General features: G+C 47.6%; 1 protein-coding gene and 1 pseudogene across 7 annotated transcripts in view; one reads left to right on the top strand and one right to left on the bottom strand.

Annotated features, from left to right (window-relative positions):
- Positions 1-25,396, bottom strand: part of DAAM2 (dishevelled associated activator of morphogenesis 2) — a 119,800-nt gene that overhangs the window by 84,601 nt on the left and 9,803 nt on the right. The window contains exon 1 of one of the 7 annotated variants that reach the window (XM_086706770.1): positions 4,859-5,413. The exons of 5 other annotated variants lie outside the window; for them this stretch is intronic. The gene's annotated coding sequence lies outside the window, so the exon portion shown is untranslated. Of the gene's footprint in view, positions 1-4,858; positions 5,414-25,396 lie in introns of those variants that run through there. One more of the 7 variants, XM_086706767.1, reaches the window with a different exon arrangement.
- Positions 19,799-20,330, top strand: LOC112862029 (small ribosomal subunit protein eS24 pseudogene; annotated as a pseudogene).

The raw sequence follows: 25,396 nt of genomic DNA, 5'->3' as shown, positions 1-25,396 counted from the left end.
ACACCTGTCAGAGAACGTGCCAGCTGGACACTCGGCACCAACGCTATGTGCACCCATGTTCCTGCAACTCCCAGAGGCCCAAGTCCAGCCACACATGCCAAATGACACCCATGTCAGGGCTGGGTGTTGGTGTAGGTCCAGCATCTGCTGACGCCACACTCAGTGTGGACAGGGGAGAGGAAAGCTGGCTGCTTCTACAGCCCCCCTAAGGAACAACGCCCGTTTTAAATTCACACCGAGGCTCTGCGTGGGTAAGCAGCATCCCTGACCAGAACTTCCCCTTGGCAGGTCAGCCACCTGGGCTCCACGCGAAGCCATGCCCAGGCCCCCTCTCGCCACTGCCCCCTACCGGCCAGGCAGTGGAATAACCTGGTTCTGGAGAAAAAGACTGGCAAATCCCAGTTTCTTGTATCTTCCTCTCCTACTCTCGCCCAGCTGGCCTGCCTCCATAGTCCAACCGTTCGGAAAACGCCCTAGTAGGAGAAATGTGCGTCTGGGCCCTGCCTGGAGCTGGCTCCCCATGACCCGCCTTCCGTGGCACCTTCTCTTGCTGAGAAGGCCTCAGCGGGTCCTCTCTGGCTCACGCGTTCCTCTCTTCCAGCTCATCCTGCCTGCAGGAGCTGGGAGGCCTCTCCTGCGTGTGGACATGAACCCTCTGTCCTGAATCTGCAGAACCACCTCTGTCAGGGATTTGGGGCTTGTTTTCTTAATTAACTGAAAATGCTAACACGGGAGCCCGGGCGCTGGCAGGAGCCTGGCCTTCAGCGGCTGCTGGAGAAAATTCTTGCTTTGAAATCTGGATCCCTCACATCTCCCCTCATGCCCCGCACAGGATGTCAAAACAAACTGGGCCACCCGATCGTGGGGCACAGGGAACGAGCAGGATCGGATTTCAGGGCCAGTGACGGATTTAGCTACAGGCGGCTTCAGTGTCCAACTCATGAGGAGATCTTGATTTCCCAAAATGGCTCAGCTAAACCCCAAAAAAGCCACCTGCTGCGGCAGAGGCTCTCTGGGGGAAGAAAGGAGAGGTCACGGGGTTTATGCCAGTGCTGTGTCCTGAGTGCCTGCCGCCTGCCTGGCCGGCACGGAGCTGGGACTGGTGAAGATAGCCAAGTCCTACTGATTCCCGCCCTTGAAGAGATAAGGCAGGAACAAATTGCTAAAGTGTAGCACAGGGAGGGTCTCTAGCAGGGCAAGTACAAAGTGACAGGGTCACAGAAAAGAAGGGCAACTCCTCATATTGTAGAGGGCTGGGGGTGGAAGGTCATGGCCGGACACAAGGAGAAGCACCTGATCCGCGCAAGGAGTCAAAGTCTAAGGATCATATAGGATGCATGAAGGGGGGAGGTGGAGGGAGGCGGAGGGGACCCACGGGGAAAGGCTGGGAGGCATAAAGAGAGAGCATGTTGAGGAAGGGCAGGCAGGGCAGGATGGCTAGAGAATGGGGCTTCTGGGGGCACCAGAAGGACTCTGCAGAAGATGCCCCTGGAGATGAAGAACAGGGCAGGCCCATCATGTCAGGGGGAACATGGCAAGACATGGGGAACCAGCAAATGTTTTTCAGCAGGAACGAACTCCATCTGGGGCAGGGGTGGCCTAATCTAGCCCACTGCCAGTTTTTGTAACTGTGGTTTCTTTGGCACACCCACACATTTATATATTGTCCAAGGCTGCTTTGGTGCTTAAGTGATTGCAACAGAGACCGTGTGGCCCCCAAAGCCAAAATATTTGCTCTCGGCACCTTCACAGAAAATGTTTGACGACTCCTAATGCAGAAGAATGACAGGGCAGAGAGTTCCAGAGAAAGGAAGACGGATGGCCGCTCAGGGTCCAAGAGAGTAAAGATACACAGTGGTGTCACTCATCCAAAGTAGGTGTGACCGCAGGCTGCCTCACAGCAAGACCCCAAACCTCAGCAGTAGGAGGAAGAGGAAATGGAAGAAGAAGAGGTCTGGTCCCTGGGTCTCTTGTCCCCAGCTACCTGCATTGGTGGGACGTGTGATCCTGAGAGTGTGCTTGTCACCCAGCCCCGTCCAGGAGCCAAGGCACCAGGCCAGCGGCGTGTGCCTATGGGCTGTCGGGGTAGCAAGCCCTGAGTCACAGGGACCCTGCTTCAGCTTTCTCACCTAACAGCTGGACCCTGGGAAAGGTCTGAAATTCTGCAAAGACAAGAGAACACCCCTCTGTGAGAGGAGATCACATGGTGGCCCCAGGAGGCACCACACTCACCCTTCTCAGCCTTAGCGCTTGTCCCATCTGCAGAGGCTGACAGAGGAGCATCCTTGAGCTTCGGGTCAGAGACACTGTGTTGGAAGTGGGGGTCCCAGCTCCTAATTCAGGGTCTTTCCTCTTTCCTGACTTGCACATTCTGAGTCTCTGCACTGGGCCCTCAATGATCCTGTACATCGGGGGGCTGGAAGATTGGCACACCTACTCTGCTCTGCCTGTGGCGGAGTCTGGCTCACTCTGCCCGGAAGAGAGGGGGATGGCTGAACCATCTCCTCCTGGGTCACCCCCCCCCCCCCGCACCTCTTCCTTTTCACTCTAGATCAATGTAGCCTTTCTTCATCTTTGGTACTTTGGGCCTTCCAAGCTCACCATGCAGAGCCCAGCTTCAGAAACAAAGCATTAAAAGTTAAACACTATCATTTGAGGAAACTGCTTCGTGCCAACTTGCACAGAAACATAAACTCAGGACTAAACTCTCAGGCCAGCCGTAGGTTATGGGTTATTCAGACAATTCAGAATGAATGCATTCAGCTTTAAGGTTATCATTCAAATGGAAACAGAAGGGAACCATTCTTAAGAACAAGAAGTTTCTCAAATAGTGTTCTCAACACTCTCCCGTCAAGGGTCTCTGGACCCATCTGAAAGACTCTGCAGGGGTTGAGGACCCAGGTTGTACACTGATGTTGGCCGGCACCTTTCCCAGTCTTATGTCCCACCAGAAGAATTGGCAAATAGGAGGCAATTAGCTCAACCTGGTTGAGCAAAACACATGAATGAATGAATGAATGAATGAATGAATGAATGAAGTGAATGAATGAATTGAATCGAATCAAGACGTTCAAGTCCTGGTTCCAGTTTACAGCCCTGTGTCCTCAGGCAAGGTCCTGCACCTCGCTGAGCCTTGGTTTCCTCATTTGTAAAAATCTCCCAAATTACAGGCATACCTCAGAGTATTGCAGGTTGGGTACCAGACCACTGCAGCAAAGCAAATACCACAATACAGCGAGTCAAATGAGTTTCTTGGTTTCCCAGCGCCTATGAAAGCTATGTTTACACTACACTGTAGTCCATTAAATGTACCATAGCATTATGTCTAAAAAAACAATGTACACACCTTAATTAAAAAATATTTTATTGCTAAAAACTGCCACCCATCATCTGAGCTTTCAGGGAATCATAATAACCGCCTGCAGATCACCATGACAAACATAATCATAAAAGTCTGAAGCATTGTTGACAATTAAATGTGAAATTTTTTCAAACGTGACACAGAGACACGAAGCGAACAAATGCTGCTGGGAAAATGGCACCGATAGATCTGCTCTGCGCAGGATTGCCACGAACCTTCCATTTGTTAAAAAAGAAAAATGCAATTATCTGCAAGGGGCAATAAAATGAGGTATGCCTATGTCCACGACTCAAAATATTACAGCAAGAACTACACAAGATGGTCCCCATAAAGCCCTTGGCACAGTGATTGGCACATTCAAGATACAGAATAAATGGCAACCGTTTTTGTTACTTTTCAAAAGCGGCTTTAATCCCATATTTAAAACATCTTTCCTGATCCTCACAGGCTCCCAATTCCGTCATTCCATTTTTGTATCAATAACCCCCCAGTTAGAGCCTGGCACAAGCCGGGGAGCAGGAAGAAGCCGGGGAGCAGGAAGGAGCCGTTGGAGCAGACTTCAGCAGAGAGCTTCTGGCATCCAGAACTCACTCATGGCCCCGGGGAAGTGTGGGGACTGAGGCTGCTACTATATCCTGCCTCTTCTTCCCTGGGAGGCCACCCTTGGGCACAGACCCCAGTTTGCCAAACTGCACCTGATATTCAAGGCCAGGGAGCTCACCTGTGCCCATGCCGAGGCAGGGGCGTCATTTGCTCTGCAGAGGTGGGGTGCCAGTTCAGACCCATTCTGCCCACTGCACAGACCTCTCCTCACATTCCTTCTTGCACTAAGCCTGGGGCCGCGTGAGCCTCCCCCCAGGGTGGCGTTCCCAGGCTCCAGAACAACAGGCCTCCATTCTTCCCTGCCCTTGGCAGACCTGCCTCCTCCCACTACGGCACTGCCTGCTGCTGCTCACAACAGCTGCCCCAGTCCAAGGGGCCAACACAGACCTCTTTGGGGCCTGGAGAACAAGCCCAGGGCCTGGTGTGTCCCCTCAGCCCAGGAGGAAGAGGAATTGGCCTGAGTCTCCTGCTGAGATAGAATCCCAGGGTCACTCACTCCATTCACCCTCAGGCTGCAAGTACCGTTTGGCCTCAGGCATCTTTGCATACAGCCTTGGCTGGCCATGCTTTGTTTTCCCCAAATGAGAGAGAAGTCTGACATCAGCCCCTTCCTGATCTTCACTACCCCAACCCACCCCTCTCCGGACCAGGCTCCAGATACTTCTAGATGTCAACCCTCAGTTCCTCACCTCAAGGGTGACAAACAGTGGGAGGAGAGGCTGGAGGCCATCCCCCACCCAAGACTCACTACCCACCGGGAATCCCAGCCCCACTTCTGCCTCCTCCTTCCCACATTTGCCCATCAGATTCCATCCGGCAACAATCACCAAACTCAACCCCAAATCAGCAGTCCGCAAAGACGAGGAGGATGAAACGTGGGTTTCTTTCACTTACCAAGTTTATCCAGCTATTTTTCCAACTTTCTTTTTAGGGATCCTGAGCTCAGTCCTTAAGAATGATTCTTGTATGTCCCAGAGCCAGGGCTGGGGGGTGGGAGGCAGGGGCCACAATGGGGGGCTGATGACAGAGAGTCCTTTCTCCGGCATGGATTCCTGGGGGATGTGCACTTGATTCAAAGCAGTCTCCCTCCTCCAGAGGGTCCAGCACTCAAATCCAACCCAGGAGGGTCCCAGCTGCAGCCCAGCAAGGCACCCAGCAGGGGAGGCAGGGCCCCATAGTTTGTGGCTGCCTTTCTTAAAGGGACAGCCTGCCCCTGAGAGCCTGTAGGGAAAAGCTAGACAGGAAGGAGTGAGCAAGGACCAGCCAGCTTTCTCCAGGGAAAAGCTGTGAACAAGCACCAGGATCCTGGCTTGGTGCTTGCATAATCCTGACGACTTGACAGGCTTGTCCCCTCTCCTGATGTGTGGGACACCGAGGCAGAAAGACCCTTCTCCAGGGTAAGGCTTCCCCCCAAAAGGTCCTCCCTCAGGGCTGAACTCACCCATAGAACAGTGTAATAACCAATAACAAATAATAGTCACTATGTGCAAGGCATTTGCCTAAGTGCTTTGCCCAAAGGAACTCTGGTCCCCAAACTTTAGGATGTAGGTATTGTTACTGGTCCCATTTACATTTACATATCGTTCCCATTTACATTCCTCCCATTTCCTCCCAGAGGAAACCGGGACCTAGAGAGACTAAGTCACTGAGGTCTCACAGGTAATGAATGGAAACATCAGGCTTTGAACTTAAGTGGTTCTACTAGCACTCAATCACCAAGCTTTCTCTAGAAGGAACTATGGGAGCACCACTACAAAAATCAATTGCAGGTGGAGCCCCTGCCAGAGTCAGGTTCATGCCACAGAAACGGCATCATGAAAAGACAAGGTGTCTGCCTTCTAAATGCTCCCTGGAAGGAATTACCCAAACAGTAACCTCAAATTTGTCTGGAGGGTGGTATCACTGTGCTTGTTCTTGCCTTTATGGGTTTCTTTATTTTCCACACTTTCTGAAAGCAGCTATTCCTTTTATAAACAGAAAACAAAGATTCCACCTCCTACCTCCTGCTCAAATATTTCAAATGACCAAGACTCTATAGAGCAGGATGACTTAGGTATTCTACATGGATTCTAGAAGAAAGGAGAACAGCAAAATTAACAGGATGATGCAGCAATGCCGTGAGTAAATCGAAGTTCAGTTTTGCCCATTACAAATCTATAGGCTGGTTTTTGATATAATTAAAGCAATAGCTTTTTCTTTCAGCCAAAACTAAAAATAAAAAGTGGGTTTTTTTTTTTCTTCAAACCTGGTAATTTACAAAACTCAGTTAAGAAGCAACACCTCACATGTTATTCCAGACCTTTCCTCATTTGATCACCAACCCCCCCACCCCTCTTCAGCTTCCCCTCACTTTGTCCCACCCACCCCACCCAGCAGCCAGGCCAGAATTCTAGGGCTTTCCCGAAGCCTATCCAGTACTCTGAGACCTGCTCATGCAATGCCTTCTGATTAGCACTTCCTTTTCATTTTCCCATAAAGTCTTTGACACCCTTCAAGACCCAGCTCACTTGTCACCGCTCCTATGGAGCCTTCCACCCCCACAAGCAGAACTGACTGCATCTTTCTCTGAGCTCTCACAAGCTTTGCTCCTGCGGAACATGCTATTACAGCTGGCACCACGCTGTATTCAACTAAGTTAGTGTCTTTGTTCACTTTTCTTTCCCTAGAACCTAGCTCTAAAATATCTGTGGGATAAGGCAGTACATGATAATAATAATTATTTTGTTTGAAGGGCATGTACAGTTTCCCAGGTACTTCCTCCAACATATTTCATTTGGCTTCAAAACAATTGGTTGGGATGGGTATCAGAAGTGTCAAATGTGGTCACTGAAGGAAGTGTGCAGTGCTTGAGGTCCTTGACACTCTGCCTTTTGGAGGTTAGGTTTGCCCGGATGGCCTTGAGGGGCTGGCCTGGCCCCTCAGCCTCACTTTCAGCTCAGCCAGACTGTATCCATCTCCTGGCCCTGCCCTCTGCAAGCTTACCAGTACTCCATCCCAACATCTCCTTGTCCTAGGCTCCCCCACCAGCCAGGCAGGGGGACACCAGAGGGCCATGGGCCTGGAGATGATGCTTCCCAGCTGGTGTGTACCATGCATTCTCTCCAGGTGAGTGAACGCAGCATGGCCAGGGCACTAATGAGGCCATAGCTTCAAGTGAGAACCAAGAATGATCTTGACAGTTTTATGGAAGAAAACTCTGTCATGCAGCCCTCCTGTACCCAGCCACGTAGCCAGTCCACCAACTGGGATCCCTGGGAGCGGGTGTGCACAGAATGTTAGAGCCAGAAGGAAACTTAGAGATCCCCTTGCCCAACCCCCTTCCAGACAGCCAGGAAAATCGGGCACAGACTGGGGAGGGACTTGTCAGAGGCACAGAGAGAGATGGTGGCAAAGTGAGGGCTGACATCTGAGCCCTTTCTGATCCAACCAAGGAAAACACAACTTCGTACTAAAAGGAAGCCACAGAGGCCAAATTATTTTGCAGGATGTTCTTCAAGCACACACCACACAAATGATTCTTGGATGCAACGGCACACACAGAAAACACTTAATAAAGAAAACACAGAGGAAAGTGTTCAGTAACCATCTTAAAATTTAGTACCTCTGGACACCAGGCCATGTCTTAACCCACCCATCTCCATAACCTCCCTTATGAGCAAAGGGGGCATCTGGGTCTAAGTCTAAAACCATTTCTGCATTGACTTAGCAGAATGCACTGAAGTAGGGATACCACGAATGATGCTTTATTTCATCCACAGGTAACACTGTTTACAGTTGTGACAGCTATTGGTACTCAGTCAAATACCACTGGTCCCCACCCCTCACTCCAGGCACAAAACAGATTGTACTTCCTGGCCACTTGTACTTGAGTGGAGCCACAGGTCTAATTTTGGCCCGTGAGCTGCAAGTAGAAGCTGAGTATCGTGATGGTTAATTTTATGTGTCAAGTTGGTTAGACCATGGTATCAGATATTTGGTCAAACTTGATTTCACTGTGAAGGGATTTTTTAGATGACATAAACATTTAAATTAGTAGACTTGGGGTAAAGCAGATTACCCACCATCATGTGGGTGGGATGCATCTAATCATTTGAAAGCCTTAAAGAAAAGACTGGCATCCCCAAGGAAGAGGAAATTCTGCCTCCAGACTGACTTTGAACTTGAGCTGCAACATCTACTCTTCCTTGGGTCTCCAGCCTGCAGGGCTGCCCTGCAGATTTTGGACTTGCCAGTCCCACAACCAAATGAGCTAATTCCTTAAAACAAATCTAGATAGACAGACAGATAAAGTAGATAGAATAGATAGACAGGTAGATAGGTAAGTAGAAAGAACAGATAAGTAGATAGATAAGTAGACAGATGGATAGACAGATGGTAAGTAGAAAGATAGATAAGTAGATAGGTGGATAGATAGGTAAATAGGTTAGATTGGATGGATGGATGGATGGATGGATGGATGGATGGATGGATAGATAGACAGACAAAGCAGATAGGTAAGTAGATAGATGGATAGATAGATAAATACGTAGGTAGGTGGGTAGGTAGGTAGGTAGGTAGGTAGATAGATAGATAAGTAGGTAGGTAGGTAGACAGGCAGGCAGATAAACAAGTAGAAAGATAGAAGATGGATAAGTAGGTAGGTAGATAGATAACTAGACAGATGATAGATAGATCGATAATACATACATACATACATACATATATCCAGTTGGTTCTGTCTCGGGAGAACCCTGACTAATAGAAGTGTAATTAGTGGTCTAGAACATTGAATTGGCAGGACACAACCCCCTTTCTGGTTGGCACTGTGATCAACATTTAATGAGGTGCCTGTTCTGCCAGCCTGGGTTCCTGAGTGACTATAATGAGTAGAGGTCTGCATTAACCCACAACAAACAGTAGCATGAGTAACAAATAAACCTCTCTTGTTTTAAGTCGCTGAAACTTGGGAACTATGTGTTACCACAGCATAATTTAACTTATACTGACTGAAGCACTGGCTGTTTGCCTTAGATCTGGGGTTCTGGTGTGTGAGGAAAGAAATCCGAAAAAGTAATGGAACCATAAAAGGATTTTGATCCTGGCTGGCCACTGAGTCCCAGAACACATGGCTCCTCCCCTGCTTCCTTTAGTCTATCTTGGGATCCTGGGACGTCTTACCACACAATCCAAACACAGTTGTATAAACGCATCAAAGGTACAATCTCACTGGTGAAAGAAACTTCCCTAGAAAATGTTCAGAGTTCCGCTGAGGAATCTGACCCTGGGCCTGGAATGGGAAATTCTCCAAGGAACAAAAGTTTCCACTACGGCAACAAGAATGTTAAACACGATTAAAAAAAAAAAAAAAAAAAAACCTTTTCTCAGTAAGAAAAATGAGACCATGAGTATTTATAAGCCAAAACCCAAAGGCCATCCCCTGGTTCCTGTGAGGTTTCCTGCTGTACGGGGAGAGTCAAGTGCATTAGACAAGGTATTAGAAGGGAGCGGGATGTCCTTGGCTCAATGCAGGTGGGTTAAGTGTGGAACCTTTGAGGAAATGCCATTACAGAGTGCTGGTGATTCTCCTTAGGAATCAAGGGTGACCTAGAGGCTCCTGGGACCCTGCATCTTTCTTCTCAATGAATAAACCCAGTTTCCTAACCTTAAATACACTACAGAGATAAATTCTAGGACACAATAAGATATAACAAACTTAAACTAGTATAGGAAGAATTTAACTTATTCCAGTGGCTCTCCACTGGGACAGTTTACAGGGACATTTGGCAACGTCCAGAGAGCTTTTTGGTTGTCACGACCAGGCAATACTACTAGCATCAAATGGGTGGAGACCAGGTGTGCTACTCAATATCCTATAATGCCCAGGACAGCCCCCCACCCCCAACAAAGAATTACTCAGGCTAATACGAAGGTTGACAAACCCTGGCCCAGACTAAGTCCCTCGTTATTAGGGTGTGAAGGTTTTGAACAAAGAGAGAAAGAAATGCTTCAGAGTGAAATACTCCAATGTGGGGAAAAGACGATATACATATACATATTCATATCCATATCTACATTCATATACATATATAAACCAAAATTGACTGTACCACAGAAGCAATCTGAAAGGTAGCACAGTGCACACTGGTAAGGAAGTAACTTCCACGCTATCTCTCCCCTCCTCTGCTACTCTCCTGGAATAGCAGCTCCATTATTTAGAAGTTGTCCTGAGATCTGCAAAGTGAGATAAGGAGCAAAGATTAGGGGTGAGGCTGGAGAATAAAGACAGCTGAACTAGTCAGCATCACAGACAGGGTGAGTTGCTGTGAGCACCAAGAGGGAAGAGAGAAGGAAGGTCAAACAGCAGGACTTCTGGCCAAGCAATCAACCTCTTTCAGAACAAGGGCTGTCCAATCTTCAATTTCAGATTGTTTGTGTTGTGATGTGAATGCCGTTGGTCTAGTTAACATCTGCTTCAGGCCTACTATGTGCCAGGCACTGTTGGGAGTACGTGACATGCAGTCTCACCAGATGCCCACAGCTGCCCAATGGGGGACACTGCTGTTACCCCACATTAGGGGTAAGAAGTCTGAGGCGCAGGGAATTTAAGCCACTCACTCAGAGATGCACCACGAAACAGCAGTAGAGACGGAACTCAGAAGCAAGTGGTCTGGCTCCAGATTCTGTGCTCTTCACTTCTGGGGTGCTCTGCTTGTGACCCGCAGTAGCTAATAATCGTAACTAATTAGATGGGAATAGGGACTCCGAACTGGAGGTGACAGGAAATGTATGAGCCTCGACCTCTCACTTTGGAATCTCTAGACCAGCGGTTCTCAGACTTGAGTGTGGCCAGGATCATCTGGCAACCTTGATAAAACACCAACAGCTGTGCTACACCTCCCAGCGTTTGATTTACCTGGCCCAAGGATTTGCATTCCTAACAAGTTCCAGGTGATGCTGATTCTGCTGGCCCAAGGACCCCTCCTTGAGAACCTCTGTTCCCTTGGAAGGATATGGGGCTTCCTCCACTTGCGGAGGCTGGATTTGGCTAATTGAGGCTGCATCTCAAAGACAACGCGGCGCCTGGTCACAATATAGCTGTGAATTGGAGAAGGCTACTACTGAAGAGAATGGCGGGAAGGGAAGAGTGAGTGTCAAGTAGATTTCAACCTGTAAGACTTCCTGGAGGAAGAGCCAAGAGGAGAGAAGAAGGAACAGTAAGATTATTGATTTGATAAGCACTCCAGAAAGCAGGGCTCAAGCATCTGAAGTCCCTCCCTAGGAGAAACTCGATCCATTTCAATTACCTGTGTTCCCCATAACTGCTGGGAGGGTGCCCCCTTTGTTGTTTGGTGAGTCCATCCATTAAGTCTGAGCAGCAAATTGTAACCAGCAGACACCCTCTTTCATGGAATGGGAAGCCATGCAGAACAGGGGTTAGAAGAAAGATGAACAAGTTCAAATTCTAGCTGTAAGGCTGTGTGGTATGGACACTCCTTAAGGTTCTTAACCATTCTAAGCCTTAGTTTCCAAATCTGTAAAACAGAGTAACTAATAACCTAAAATTCAGAGTCGCAAACACCGATTGTATGTAACATGCTTGTTACAGTGTTTGCTCTACACCAAACCTCAATTAGAGCTCTATCAGTGGCCAGGGAATCCAGCCACAGTCAAAGGTAGACGTGCTCTGGGCTGCTCATTGCTCCTGCAGGAGCTGGGAGGTTGAAATTCGGAGCCCCCTCACCGTCCGTTGTTTAAAAGATCTCCCATCCCAGTGAGCACCATCTGGTGTTTCAGGGCCCTTCCCAGTCTTCTGAGCTTGCTATCAAACCGTGTCTAACGCCTCGCTCAACACTTCTTTCATTTACAAAGTTGGTAACACTAAGGAAAGGGGACAAAATAAAAATACCAAACTGCCTAACGTCCGCACACACAATATGGACTCAACTTTGCTTTGAAGCTGTACGCAGAGAGGAAAGACTGACACGTGAATTACCAAAATGCTAACTCAACTAGAAGGCAAGTTCCCCAAGTGTGGTTTGTGACAAGGTGGGAAACTGGGGGACAAGGGTGGAGGGGCAGACATTTCCAGGAGGTTTTCAGCCTTCTAGTGATGGATTTAGAGGCTAATTTTATTTTTGTTTTCCTGCTTTACGTATTTTCTACATTTTCTGTAATGAACCTGCATTGCTTTTATAATCAAGGAGGGAAAGTTGCTTTGTTTTTTACCTTCATATCCTTCCAAAATTTTTCTTAATTATAACTCACTCCACAGCTATTTTGTCCCCTCTGCTCACATGCTGCCTCTTGGTTCTCATCTTCTATTTCTAGCCTGTCAATTTGCACTTGAGAGGGTTCTTGCTCAACATTCTTGACCAGATTTCCTACGCAGTGGCCCAAGAACCTCTGGTCAGTGGAGCTTTCCCAAAGCGGAAGGAGATGTTTCCTCCCGTGGAAGAGTAGTGGGCTTACTGCCTGCCATTCCCTGTCCTGGGATCCACTCCCAGCCCCAACAAGCTCACTAGAAGGTTCTTCATGAAGCAAGTGGTTTATCCCATGAGGAACAACACAGGAAGAAACCTGCAGGTGAGGAGAACTGGATATACACGTGCACGCACACACACTTGTAGGCACACACACATTCACATACTCACACACCCCCATCTGCCTCTGCGTTCCTTCTGTATCTGGAGGAACATGTCATCCGGTTAGTGCCCTCAGATGAACCAGGAAGGCAAGTCCCTCAGTTGTGGCTTGTGGGGGGCGGAGGTAGGGAGCTGGGAGGGGGGTGTCACAGCCAATCAGCTTCCATCTGGCTCTGAAACCCAAACTTACTTCCCCGGACTGGACTAGGATCCCATTTCTCAATGTGAGGAGCCTTGCTCTCTCTTGGTGACACACACTTTCCCCAAGAATGCTGGACTTCTCAATGAGGAATTCTTGTATATTTGGGATTCTTGGAATCCGGACAAAGACTAATGAATTGCTGGCTCTACCCTAGGTTTGGAAACCCTCTAGAACTCACAGGCATGGGGGGAAGGAGTGAGGCAGGGAAAGAGGGTGTGGGTGTGTTTGCAGCTGAGAGGAGGACGCGGGACTGAGATATAGGACCACAGTATCCACACTGCAGCCACTCCCGAAGCTACCCACTGACACCCAAATCAGAAGTCACCTTCTATTCTGTGACTAGAAGGCTGACACAGACAAGCTGGCCGTGCGGGACACAGAACAGTATTTCTATAACTCAATGAGCTATACCACAATGGAAGTCAGGTAGTTGGTTGCTCAGTTCATCACAGAGGGGGGTGGTTGCGACCTATCGGGATGCAGTATAGACAGCCTGGGTCTTAGGTTCAGGCACACCTTATTTGGAATACCCTCTGTGCTTTTGACTAGCTTTGTGACTTCAGGCAAGGCGCCTAAACTCTCAGAACCTTGGTTTTTCTCTTCCGTAAAATGTGGTAACAGCCACTTTGCAGGTCTACCGTGAGACAGGGTTGTGCTGAAGTGTGCAAGTGCTGAGCCCAGTGCCTGGCCCATACAGTGGGCCTTCAGTAAATGGTAGGTATCATTTTATGAGTTTAAAGAGTAGACGTTCATAAAGCTCTTTGTGTAGTGGGCTGGCTGCCCTGGGGATGGCCAGGCAGTGAGAAGGCATAGCTCCCTGGAATAATGGCAGCTAAACTTAAGTTCCTTCCTTCACACGCTCCTCAGGAGTCTTCATGTGTTGTGGCAGGTTTGGGCCATGCCACCCTACTCCACACCCTAGCTGTGTGAATGTGTGTGTTCTAGATCACCAGAATGAAATGGTAGAGGGTCCACAGGAGGCCTGGGACCCTTGTCTCCTCAACTTGAAGTGGTCAGGAAGCACGCTGGCCCCTCAGTAAAGACTGGGCAAACCACCCCAACCTTGCTGTCTAGAGAACTCCATGAGTTCTTAAGGCGTCCTGAAGAACACAGTGGCCCGGGTTCCTGCCCCCCTACCCTCACCTCCCCACACACCCCCTGCCAAGAGCTCCAGTAACCTGGGCAAACAGACCAGGCCCCCAGGGTGTTCTCGGTCTAACTGAGAAGGCAAAACACAGACATAAAAGACTTAAGAATACAGAAAAACAAGGGGGAAAGAAAATAATTTTCTTTCAAAGGAACTCATATATGCAGAGGGATCATGAGGTGATCTAAGGAATCCACATTCCACAGGGTTAATCTGGGGAGACTTTCTAGAGAGAGCGGTGATGGGTAGGGCTGCCATTTAGTGTCCCCACAAGTTCTCCCCAAAAGAACCCCCCTCGGACCCTGTGGCCTGACTGACTGGAGAACAGGCATTTTTGCCTGAAACAGTAAATTTACATAACCTCACCATCAGAGCGATGCTCAGTGCGGCTCTGGTTACAACAACAAGGGTTTAAGAACTGGAGAGTCTGCAATGGCAAAGGCAGAGGGGGAAAACAAAACAAAATCCACATGAGGTTTTAATTTTCTTTAGCCACGTGAGAATGGCCCGTAGATCCAGCTATAAATACCCGGCTGCCATTGCCACAAGATGGAAAATCACACACACACACACACACACACACACACACACACACACACACACACACACACACAGACAAGTCCCTTCCAATAGTTCATGGGCTCAAGAACACAAATCAATGTTTCTAAGACGATCTGTCTTGGGAAGATGTAGTATTAGACTCCCCCTTGCTAAGTGTCTTGCACTGAGGCCTCCCCAAATATAGCCGACAGGGCTTGGAAGGAAGTTATCCAACAGCCAACACCAGAGTAGAACACGGAGCTGTCCCCACAACCCCAAGACCAAGTCAAAGCCACAAACAGGACTGAGGGAAAGGGTGTTAGGTAGAATTGCTTAGAAGGAAGTAAAGAGCACCCTGCTTGACCCAGGACACCTTGCGTAGGGTTTCCTAAAAGCAGGGCCTGAGACAGACTTGTAATGTATGTCATATATTGAAGCTGTGGTCTTAGGAGAAACCAGGAATGGAAGGAGGAAAAGAGAAGAGGGCAGAGGAATGACCTGGCACGAATGTGGTTTTTGGAGAGATCTAGCTTCATCTCTGTCCTATGGGGAGCTCTGCAGGGGAACCCCACTGCCACATTGCCCCCCCCCAACCTGGGGGCGAGGGCATGGGGTTTTTGTACCTTTCTCCCTGGTAGTCATTGGCCACAGAATTCGGGGGAAGCGCAGGGCAAGCAGGGTGTAACTCCTCATGTAGGAACCACTGCACAAAGGGGTTCAGTAAGTCAAGGGCAACCCACATAGGTGCAAGCCATTAGCTGAGCTCCCACAGCAGCTGGGGGACCTGTGAAGGACACCAACAGCATCTTCTATATAGGGTCTGTGAGCCCAAGGGCCTTGCTGCTTAGAAGTCATATTTTCTATTGATTGCAAAGGTTGATTTGGTTGGCTGGTTTTATTTTCTTTTGCTTGGGATGCTTTTAAGAATCATCCTACGGAAGAGAGAGCAAAGGTGTGACCAATGCAGCACACAATGTGAACTTCCCACCTAATACCTCTTCTCGCCTTCTCCCATACTAGTAGGTCCCTGCTTTTTTTTGAGGCAGCAGCATTCCCAATTAAAAATTGTTCAGCTCCCCCCAGACTCCATTGCAGCTTGAGGTCACTACTTCACAGAGTTTTGGCCAGTTTCTGGAGGGAGCTTTCAGAAAAGCTTGTTAAAGAGAGCTTGGCATTCGCTCGCATGCACTTTTTGTACCTTGTCTTTCTCTTTCTTCCTGCCTGGAATGCAGATGTGAAGCTAGAAGCAAGGCAGCCATCTCGTAACCATGAGGCAACGAGCACAAAGACAAAAGTCTCATTCGAAAGAAGGCTGATGTAGAGAGATAGAGGGAGCCTGGGTCTGTGATGACACTGTGGTGTCACTCTGCCAACTCTGGACTATGCTGGACTCATATAAAAAAAATAAGAACCCTACTTGATGGAGTCATTTCAGTCAGCTTTCTATCCCATGTAGTTGAACACAAATTCTAACTGATACATGCTTCAAAACACCGGTTCTATGGGGTATCCCAGGGAAAAAGTCTTCTCCAGATAAATAAATTGAGAGACTACTAGTTTAAACAATGGGAAACCTGTCTTCTGGCTGCTATGCTTCTCTGAATGCATGGTCCTGTGTGGGCGAGGGCAGGGACAATGCAGGAACACTGCTTGCATTTCTTGAATCACAGAACTTCTCTCCCTAGGGCCACTGTGTGAGAATCTGGTGTTTTGTCAAATGCAGTTTGGGAAATGCTCGACTACATGACTTCTTCTGATTTCCTTCCTTCTGAACATTTCATGATTCCCCACCTGGAGGGGACCAAGTAGATGGTCAGCCCCACAGTGGCCTTGGCGTTCACCCTCCATGGGACATAAGTGCTCATCAAAGAATTGAGGCCTGTGGAGTTGGTTGGAAACGGGCAATGAAATAGATAAACTAAAAGACTCAAGGAGAGGACAAGTCTTTTAGAATTTTGAGTACTCATTCCTCTTTCCAAGCAGGGATTAGCACTTGCCTCCAGGAATAATAATAATAATAATAATAATAATAATAATAATAATAATAACAACAACAATAAAAATGATGTTGAGACAGCCAGCATTTATTGAGCATTTATTACACACCAGGCACCGTATTTCACATGGATGCTCCCATGCAACCGTCACAATTGCCTAGTGAGAAAAACACCTTTAGTTTGCCTACTTTGCAGATGAAAAACCTAAAGCCTCTCAAGAGATATCAAATGTTTATCTGGAGTCACTCAGCTACTACCCGACAGAACAGAGACTCTCGACCCCCAAAACCCACCAACTTTAATGACTCCAGTTCCTCTACCTTCCTTTGCCAAGTACACATTTTGTTTATATACTGCGAACTTCTGCATGATACTTCTGCAGGTGTCCCTGTGACTTGGGTGCATACATCCTGATTGACAGACCGGACTGGGAATTCTCAAGGGCAGGCCCTGTACCCCCATGGGCTCGGATATGTTCTTTTCTCCTTTCTCTGTACTTTGCCACAGAATTTTGAGACCATGTCTCCACCATGCTGGGCCACCCAGTCAAAGCTGCCTCTCTGACATTTATCACGGACTTCATGGGAGGTAAGATGTACTCAAGTGAGCCTGAGGGTGAGGGTAATGAATGGCGCAGGTGGAGGCGGAACCAAGAGGCAAACTCTGGGATGGTTAGCTCCAGCTAAGTGCATCCTCGGTTCCACATGCATATCCGTCAGGGTGCTTAAGACCAGTATCGTGTGTTGTATGGATTGGGTTCACACCAGGTCTCAAGTCCCCAGCCTGCCACCTGAGACCACCAAGCTCAATCACATCTTCCATTCTCTGGACTGGAAAGTATTCGGAACATGATAAATAGCCAATCCTCAAGCCTCATTCAAAACATCATCCTTTTTACAGCACAGAATAAAATACCTGATCCATAACCACAAATATCAGTTCCTTTCCTCCCAGACCCCTTTCCTGGCTTACCCACATAAGCCTCCTGGAGTCGACCAGTCCAAAAACAGCCCAAACTGCCCCAAAGCTTGGATCACAGGGGACTCCCCATCATTCCTGGTCTGTCTAGTTACACAAGAATGCCCACGACACATCCAAGGCTCTGTCTCTTCTCAGTTTTCCCCTTGACCTCCACTCCCTGTCCTTCTCTGCCATGCTCCTGCCCAGGGGGCCAACCTCTCCAGAATGCATCACCCAGATTCCTGGGCTTCAGTGCTCAGTGGGATTTGACCCACGGACAGCAACTGCAGGGGACTGGAGGGTGGAAGGAGAGAGACCTTGGGTGCTTATCCCAGTATTCCCTTTCTGCTGTCAGTGGTGGTGCTCCTCTAGGGCCACAACTGTCAAGGGGCCCTAACCCTTGAGCTTCAGCTGGCACAGGGCTCTGATAACACATTTCTCCCCCTGGCCCCGTCAGGCACAGGACTGTTAACATCTTCCTGCTGTTGCTCATCCCTGGGTGTCTCATCATCTCCTCTAGGACCTTCTCTCTCTGAAGATAGTCCTCTCATTACATTCATATCAATTAAACCAATTTGGGAGTGCCAACTGTTTCCTGCCCAGAGCCCGACTGATACAGACTCCCATGTACATTCTCAGAGCCACCATCTACCCAGGACTTGCTCCCAAGAGTCCCAATTTTGTGTGATTTTCTTCCTTTTAATTAAGGTGAATTATACGATGTATAAATAAACAAGAGGCAGGGAAGAAAGCCATCCCCAGCCTTAGGTCCATAGCAAGCACCACAGCAGCCAGATGAGGGGCTCACTGTTGCAGAACTGAGCACCGAGGTTCATGAACCTGGGCAAGGACAGAGGGCTGCACAATACGGGACAGGGCACTCAAGGCCAGCACAGTCTGTGTCACTTGGATTGGGCTCGGACCAGATTCCAAGGGAGAGGGGGCTGGAACAAAGAGCAAGGCACATAAAAGAGCTGAATCAACTGGGTTTCAATAAGCACCCAGAGAAGAGGCCAGTGTGGCTTCATTGTCCAGTAAAAGAAAGGGAAGCAATTCCTGGCGGTGGGCACTTTCCCACTTTGGGGAAGGATGTTTGCAAGAGGAACAGAGCAGTGGCTGTATTTAACCAAAATCAGAGGGATGGCAAATTTCACCGAAACCAGGCAGCTATGATGGGAGAGACAGATCCTTTCACCCTGGGGCAATGAGAAATACTAGAGACTGTTGGTCCCATGTCCTTATCACAAGGATGTCAGGATGACAGTTGTGGCCACTTGCCAGCACATGTAAGAAATCCCAGGAACTCTCGAGGAAGGGGTGGGATGAGAGAAGGCTCTAGCGATTTTCTATATGGAAAATCAGCCAGAGAGTTGATGTTTGGTTTCTTTTAGCATGACCCCATTTTGCATTTTACTAATATATCAAAATATGATCCCAACAAAGCCACATATCAGAAAAAAAAAAAATAGGTCATGATCTGTAACTCAAAACCAGGGATTACCACAGGGCCCAGGGTAGATGTCCGGAGAACAGCCCCTTTGAAGATGATCACGTCTACGTAAAATTTCCCAGAAGAACCTGGAGCAAACAGGAAGCACCCTCCTATTCTCTCTTCAACGTGTCTATTTGCCAACAAGCAGAGGAGACAGGGTAGGAGTCTGTGCCCATTTTAAAAAATTAACCCTTTTAATTAAAAAATATTTTAGCTATCTAAAGATATAGATAGTAATAAACATTCGTGTAGCCATTATCATTATAAGAGAGAAAATATTCCACATATAAATGGAGCCCCTTCTTACCCCTCCCTGGTCTTCCTGTCTGACTTCCCTGGAGGGAGCCACTTTTCTGAATTTACTGGTTATTCCAAACATGTGGGTTTTTTTAATGTTTATTTATTTATTTTGAGAGTAAGAGAGAGCATGAGTGGGGCAGGGGCAGAGAGAGAGAGAGAGAGAGAGAGAGAGAGAGAGAGAGAGAATGAGAATATCCCAAGCAGGCTCTACGCTGTCAGCACAGAGCCCAACACGGGTCTCAATCCCAGAAACCATGAGATCATGATCAAAGTGGAAATCAAGAGTGGGACACTTAACCTACTGAGCCACCCAGGCACCCCACCAAACATGTTTTTATACCTAATTATACATGTAAATATTTGTAAGTAAAAGATTATTTTGTATGATATTAAATTCAATATGAATGACATCCTTCCGTAATTTGCCTTTGCATTCAACATTACTTCCACTTAATATTATATGTCACTAGCACATCCGTTCATCTTCTCACTGTAATGCATAGTATTCCATTATATGTACATACCAAACTCTAAAGAGTTGGTCTTCTGGTTGACAGAAGTTTGGGTTGCTTTCTAACTCTTAAAAACCATGCTGTGCTCTCTTCCTCCCTGGCTGCCTAAAGCTCGACCGCCATCATGAATGACACAGTAACTATCCAGACCAGGAAGTTCATGACCAACCGACTACTTCAGCGGAAACAGATGGTCATCGATGTTCTTCACCCCGGAAAGGCAACAGTACCTAAGACAGAAATTTGGGGAAAACTAGCCAAAATGTACAAGACCACACCAGATGTCATCTTTGTATTTGGATTCAGAAACCATTTTGGAGGTGGCAAGACAACTGGCTTTGGCATGATTTATGATTCCTTGGATGATGCAAAGAAAAATGAACCCAAACATAGACTTGCAAGACATGGCCTGTATGAGAAGAAAAAGACGTCAAGAAAAAAGTGAAAGGAATGCAAGAACCGAATGAAGAAAGTCAGGGGAACTGCAAAAGCTAATGTTGGTGCTGGCAAAAAGAAGTGAGCTGGAGATTGGACAACAGAAGGAGTAAAGAGGCTGCAGGAACTATCTGGTGATTGTGCAGATTTTTCATGAGAGGATTAATAAACTAAGAACTTAAAAAAAAAAAAAACAAAAAACCATGCTGTAGAGAATATTCCCGAACACAGCTCCTTTTCATAGGTATTAGACTTCTTCTAGATTTAACTAAGGATGAAACTTCTGGGTCATAGGGCAAGTACATCTTTAATTTTACTAGACAGTACCTAATTGCTCTCCAAAGTATACACAACAACGTAACCCCCACCATTAGTGAATGGGTGTTATCTCTGGTTCTAGATCCAACACGAAGAGTGTAATTCGGAGGAGGGGGGTATCTGGTAAGTGTGAAATGATGTGTCCCTGTGATTTCAATATATGGTAGGCCTTTGATTCCCAGCAAGGTTGAACATCTTTTCCTATGCTCATTATTCTATAGCATCACTGTACTGTTAGAACTACACTTGCATGCTTTGAAAAACCAAAGAAAATTTTCTTTTAATTTATAAAAGTTTGAACAAGTTGAAGTTCATCACTTCCTCATTGGAAATCTCGGGAGAGGCAGGAGGAGCTGTGGATGTAGGCAGAGGGAAGACTGCCTTTTGCATACTGGCTTTGAGGCCAGGATTTTTCAAATGAGCCCCAACTTCAGATATAAAACACATGAAGCAGAACTCCAGAAATCCCTGGGCAAGTTGGAGAACACATCTTTTTAGACCTTGTCAACATTGTCCAGGAAAAGTTTAGCATGCTTTCACGGTGCCCTTCACCCCTAAGAGGCACACCAGGTGGACACCACAAACGAACTGAAGGAAGCAGAGGAACCATCGGTCCATCTTTCTGCTGCAGGAAGTACCATGTACTTACCATCCCAACAGATCAAATCACTCCTCTAATAACAGAGGCCTGGAAGGAGATTTCACAACTTCCTGACATTCCCAAACACTCTTAAATGGAATCTGAGTTAATCCACTTTGAACACCTCCCTCTCATAGCATTGATGTCATGGAATAGTACTCTTCGCTTCTGGATCTTTCCTTGACAACACTGTTAGTACGTTGAGGACTCCTCTTAATACCTCCTGTCCCTGGCACAAGGACGGATGAAGTAGTTTGGAAATGCAGGAGGGCAGGGACTGTATCTTATTCAACTTCAAAGTTTCAGAAGGCATTTGATTATGTTTCTTAAGGGAAAGCGTTTCTTCCACACTAAATCTTTTCCAAGCCCGAAGACCAGAGTAAACATGGAAATAAGCCCTCTTGCTCAGAGCACAGAACTCTAGAAAATACCTTGGGATGCTTCTTCTCCATGAAGCCTTCCCTGACGTCCCCCACCTCAAAACAATCCAGCCTCCTCTGTGACTGCATTGGTACCACACTGTGCCTAGTATTCCCATGGAAAGCAAATTATCTGGCAAACAGCAATAATAAAGAGGGGCAGAGTACACACCGTGTTCCAGGAACTATTCTAAGTACCTTACGAGTACTAATTTTGTCCTTCTTTGGGGTAAATACTATGACTGTCCCTGTTTTACTCAGTTTTGAGGAAGCTGAGTCTCAGGGAGGATACAGTTCTGGAAGTGGTGGAATTTAAATTTGGACGCTAGCAATTTGACCCCAGAATCTACACTAGGAGCCACTAGGCTACACCAAAGCCACTCCTGGCTAGACGTACATAAGCGCGTCAGTGCTTCTCGCTGTTGTTCTTGGTGAAAATGCAGCTGTGCACTTCATGAGAAATTAATTACCCTTTGCGTCCTTATCTCTGACACCCACATCAAATCCCCAAGGCCTTGAAGAATTTGCTGATCCCATCCTTGTTTATTAACGAAAGCTCCAGGTCACATGGGCTTGCCATACACGCACCGTCTGCCTCACTTGAAAAGACGGAGGCCCCGGCGGCGAGCGAACCTTGCTCACAGCACCCCCTCAGCACGCGGTGACTTACACCAGCGCTTCTCAGATGATTGTTGAGCCACTGCCACCACTGATAACTATGAGTCACCAGGCGCTTTGTACTTGTCGTATCCCCTATGCCACAGACCCCCTTCACTCCTATGCCACAGGTATTACTGGCATTTTCATTTCACACATGACGAAAACCCCAGGCTCAGAAAGGCCAAATTGCTAAATCCCTTCTCTAAGGAAGTTCTGCTAATTAGTGGATGCTATCAGAATAGATTAGACATTCAAACCTAGACTCCCCACAACACAACATCTTTTGCTACTCATTAAGTTGGTATCTTTTATTTTTCTTCTTTGCCTGTATGCACATCCGTACACACAACTAACTTCAGTGGACTAGGGGTCAGATCAAAAAAAAAAGAGGGAAGAGGGCACCTGGATGGCTCCGTCGGTTAAGCATCGGACTCTGGATTTCGGCTCAGGTCATGATCTCACAGTCGTGAGATCCCGCCCCACGTCAGGCTCCATGCTGAGCCTTGGAATTCTCTCTCTCTCTCTGTGTGTCTCTCTCTCTCCCTCTGCCCCTCCCCACTCTCAAAATAAACAAAGATTTTTTTTAAAAGATGTTCCATGAACTGTGAATGAATGAAAGAATGAATGAGCACATGGAGTAATGATATAAGTATTCCCTGGGTGCTAACTCTGTGCCCGTCACCCAGCTAGGTGCCACAAATACCACAGTGACTAAAGCACAGCCTTAGCCTTCTGGGAGTTTCTAGTCTGTTACCACATGCATCTCAGCAGTAACTAGATCTGTGAAAAAATTCACCTTGTCAGAGCCTAGTCTGAGCAAGGAATGGTACGCAGAAGGGAAGAAAGCCAGGCGCTGTTTTAGCATCAACAGAGGAGACTAGAAGCACATCGCATGGGGGCAATCTCCAGACACACAGTGTTCTGAAAGAGTTAAAGAGAACCTGTAGGCCCCACTGATCAGGAGAGCAATGCCCACTCAGGTTCCCAGAGGGTGAGCCTATGTCCCAGTTGACCCGGGACATTTACCCAGACAGTGCCAATGGATGCCTGCCTCCCCAGTGTCCCCTCCAGTGACCCTTTCACTCTTGAACAGGCCTTGGTTTAGACAGTAAACTACATGGTCGTCCTTGCCTTCCAGGAAATTTATGACCTTTTCCAACAGCCCCTGGGCAGGAAAACAATTTGGCTTCTCAAGGTCATTGAGTTGGCTTCTTTCTGCTCCTTTGTTACAGAGTGTCTCCTCACAGCCACCACCCTGCAACTGGCCCAGGCTCAAGGGTGACAGGCCCTGCATCGGTGCCCATGTCTCTGTCCAGTGTTCACACTGAAGCCCAAACTATTCACCATCAGATCCCAAAACGTAGGAACCTTAAGTCCAAGGACATGTGTCTTATATCCTGGCTCTGAAAATTTCTTCCTGTGTGATCTTAGACAAGCCACTCCACCCCTCCGAGCCTCAGTTTCCTCCTCTATAAGAGAGGGTAACAGCACTCATCTCATCTCATGGGACTATTGCAGGAAGTAGAACGAGTGAAAAAACCCAGCACAGTGCCTCGTATACAGGACGCACCTGCCTGCAGCAAGCTTTCTGGAACACGTGAGCTCTCGGACATAAAGGGCACGGATAAAATGAACACCTCAGGAACCCCAGTAAATGACTGGGCCTCAGGCCCCGGCCTTACCAAGTTGGAACTGCTTCTTCCTCTTTACAGAACATGGAAAACATGGCACAACCACTTCGTAAAACTGACGGTACCTCCTGAAGCTGACCACACGCGTTCCCTGGGATCCAGCATCTCCACTCCCCGGACGTACCAACGGGAATGCACTCATGGGCTGACCCAAGGACAAGTGCACAAATGCTCACAGTGACACTGTCCGCTAATCGCCTCAAACTTGGCAACCAGCCATATGCCCATCAACAGAAGGGTGGATGCCTCAAGTGTGTGACGGTCACATAATGGAATGCTACACGACAGTGACAATGAGTGGTCTACACAACAACACTGCGCTGAGCAAAAAGAGCCAGACCCCAATGAGTACACACCGTATGATTGCATTTATAGGACGTTCAAGAACAGGCAAAACAAGGGGCGCCTGGGAGGCTCAGTCGGTTGAGCGTCCGACTTCAGCTCAGGTCATGATCTCATGGTTTGTGGGTTCGAGCCCCGCGTCGGGCTCTGTGCTGACAGCTCAGAGACTGCAGCCTGCTTCGGATTCTGTGTCTCCCTCTCTCTCTGCCCCTCCCCTGCTCATACTCTCTGTCTTTCTCAAAAATAAACATTAAAAAAAAGAAGAACAGGCAAAACTAATCAACTGCATTGGAAGTCAGGATTATGGAAGGGGAGTAGCCAGAAGGAGGCATGGGGGCTTCTTAGCCCAGAGACAGTTGGGAGGCAGGGGCTTTAGAATATTCTGTTTCTTGGGGCATCTGGGTGGCTCAGTTGGTTAAGCCGCTGACTTCGGCTCAGGTCATGATCTTCCACTCCATGAGTTCGAGCCCCACGTCGGGCTCTGTGCTGACAGCTCATAGCCTGGATCCTGCTTCAGATTCTGTGTGTGTCTCTCTCTCTGCCCCTCTGCCTCTCATGCTCTCTCTCTGTCTCTCTCAAAAATAAATAAACACTAAAAACATTTTTTAAAAAAAGAATATGCTGTTTCTTGAACTGGATACTTGCTACACAGGTATGCTTAGTGGGTGAAAATCCATTGGGCTACATACGTATAAACTGCATTTTTCAGTCATGTTGAACTTCAACAAAAAGTTTTAAAAACTTTAAAATGTAAAATGTATTTCTTTTTGTGGTACAGACTAGATCAGACTAAGTAGCACACTGAGCAAAGCCAGTCAGATATTTTACTTAATAATATAAGTAAAGTGTTGCTCCCCCCAACCCTACAGCTCTGTGCCGGGCACCGTGCAGGGTGCTGGGTGAACAGGGCTAATGAGACTTGGTGGCTGTCCTCCATCATCATCATCGCTAACATTTCTTAGTGTTCCCTATGAGTCAGCCCTGGTGTCATGGCTTCTTTTCTTCTTTCTTTTTTTTTTTTTTTTTTTTTACCAAATCATGCATGAACTTTATCTTTATCACAACCTATTTTACAGATGAGGAAACTGAGGCCCAGAGAGGTAAAGTAACTCATGCACGGCATCACAGCTAGCATGAACTGGAACATGAATCTGAA

This window comes from Puma concolor, chromosome B2 (assembly GCF_028749965.1).
Source record: "Puma concolor isolate L17-30 chromosome B2, mPumCon1.1.hap2, whole genome shotgun sequence".
NCBI classification, from domain to species: domain Eukaryota; kingdom Metazoa; phylum Chordata; class Mammalia; order Carnivora; family Felidae; genus Puma; species Puma concolor.
Note: the sequence above shows the minus strand (reverse complement) of the source record. Positions and strands in the feature narration are given on the sequence as shown.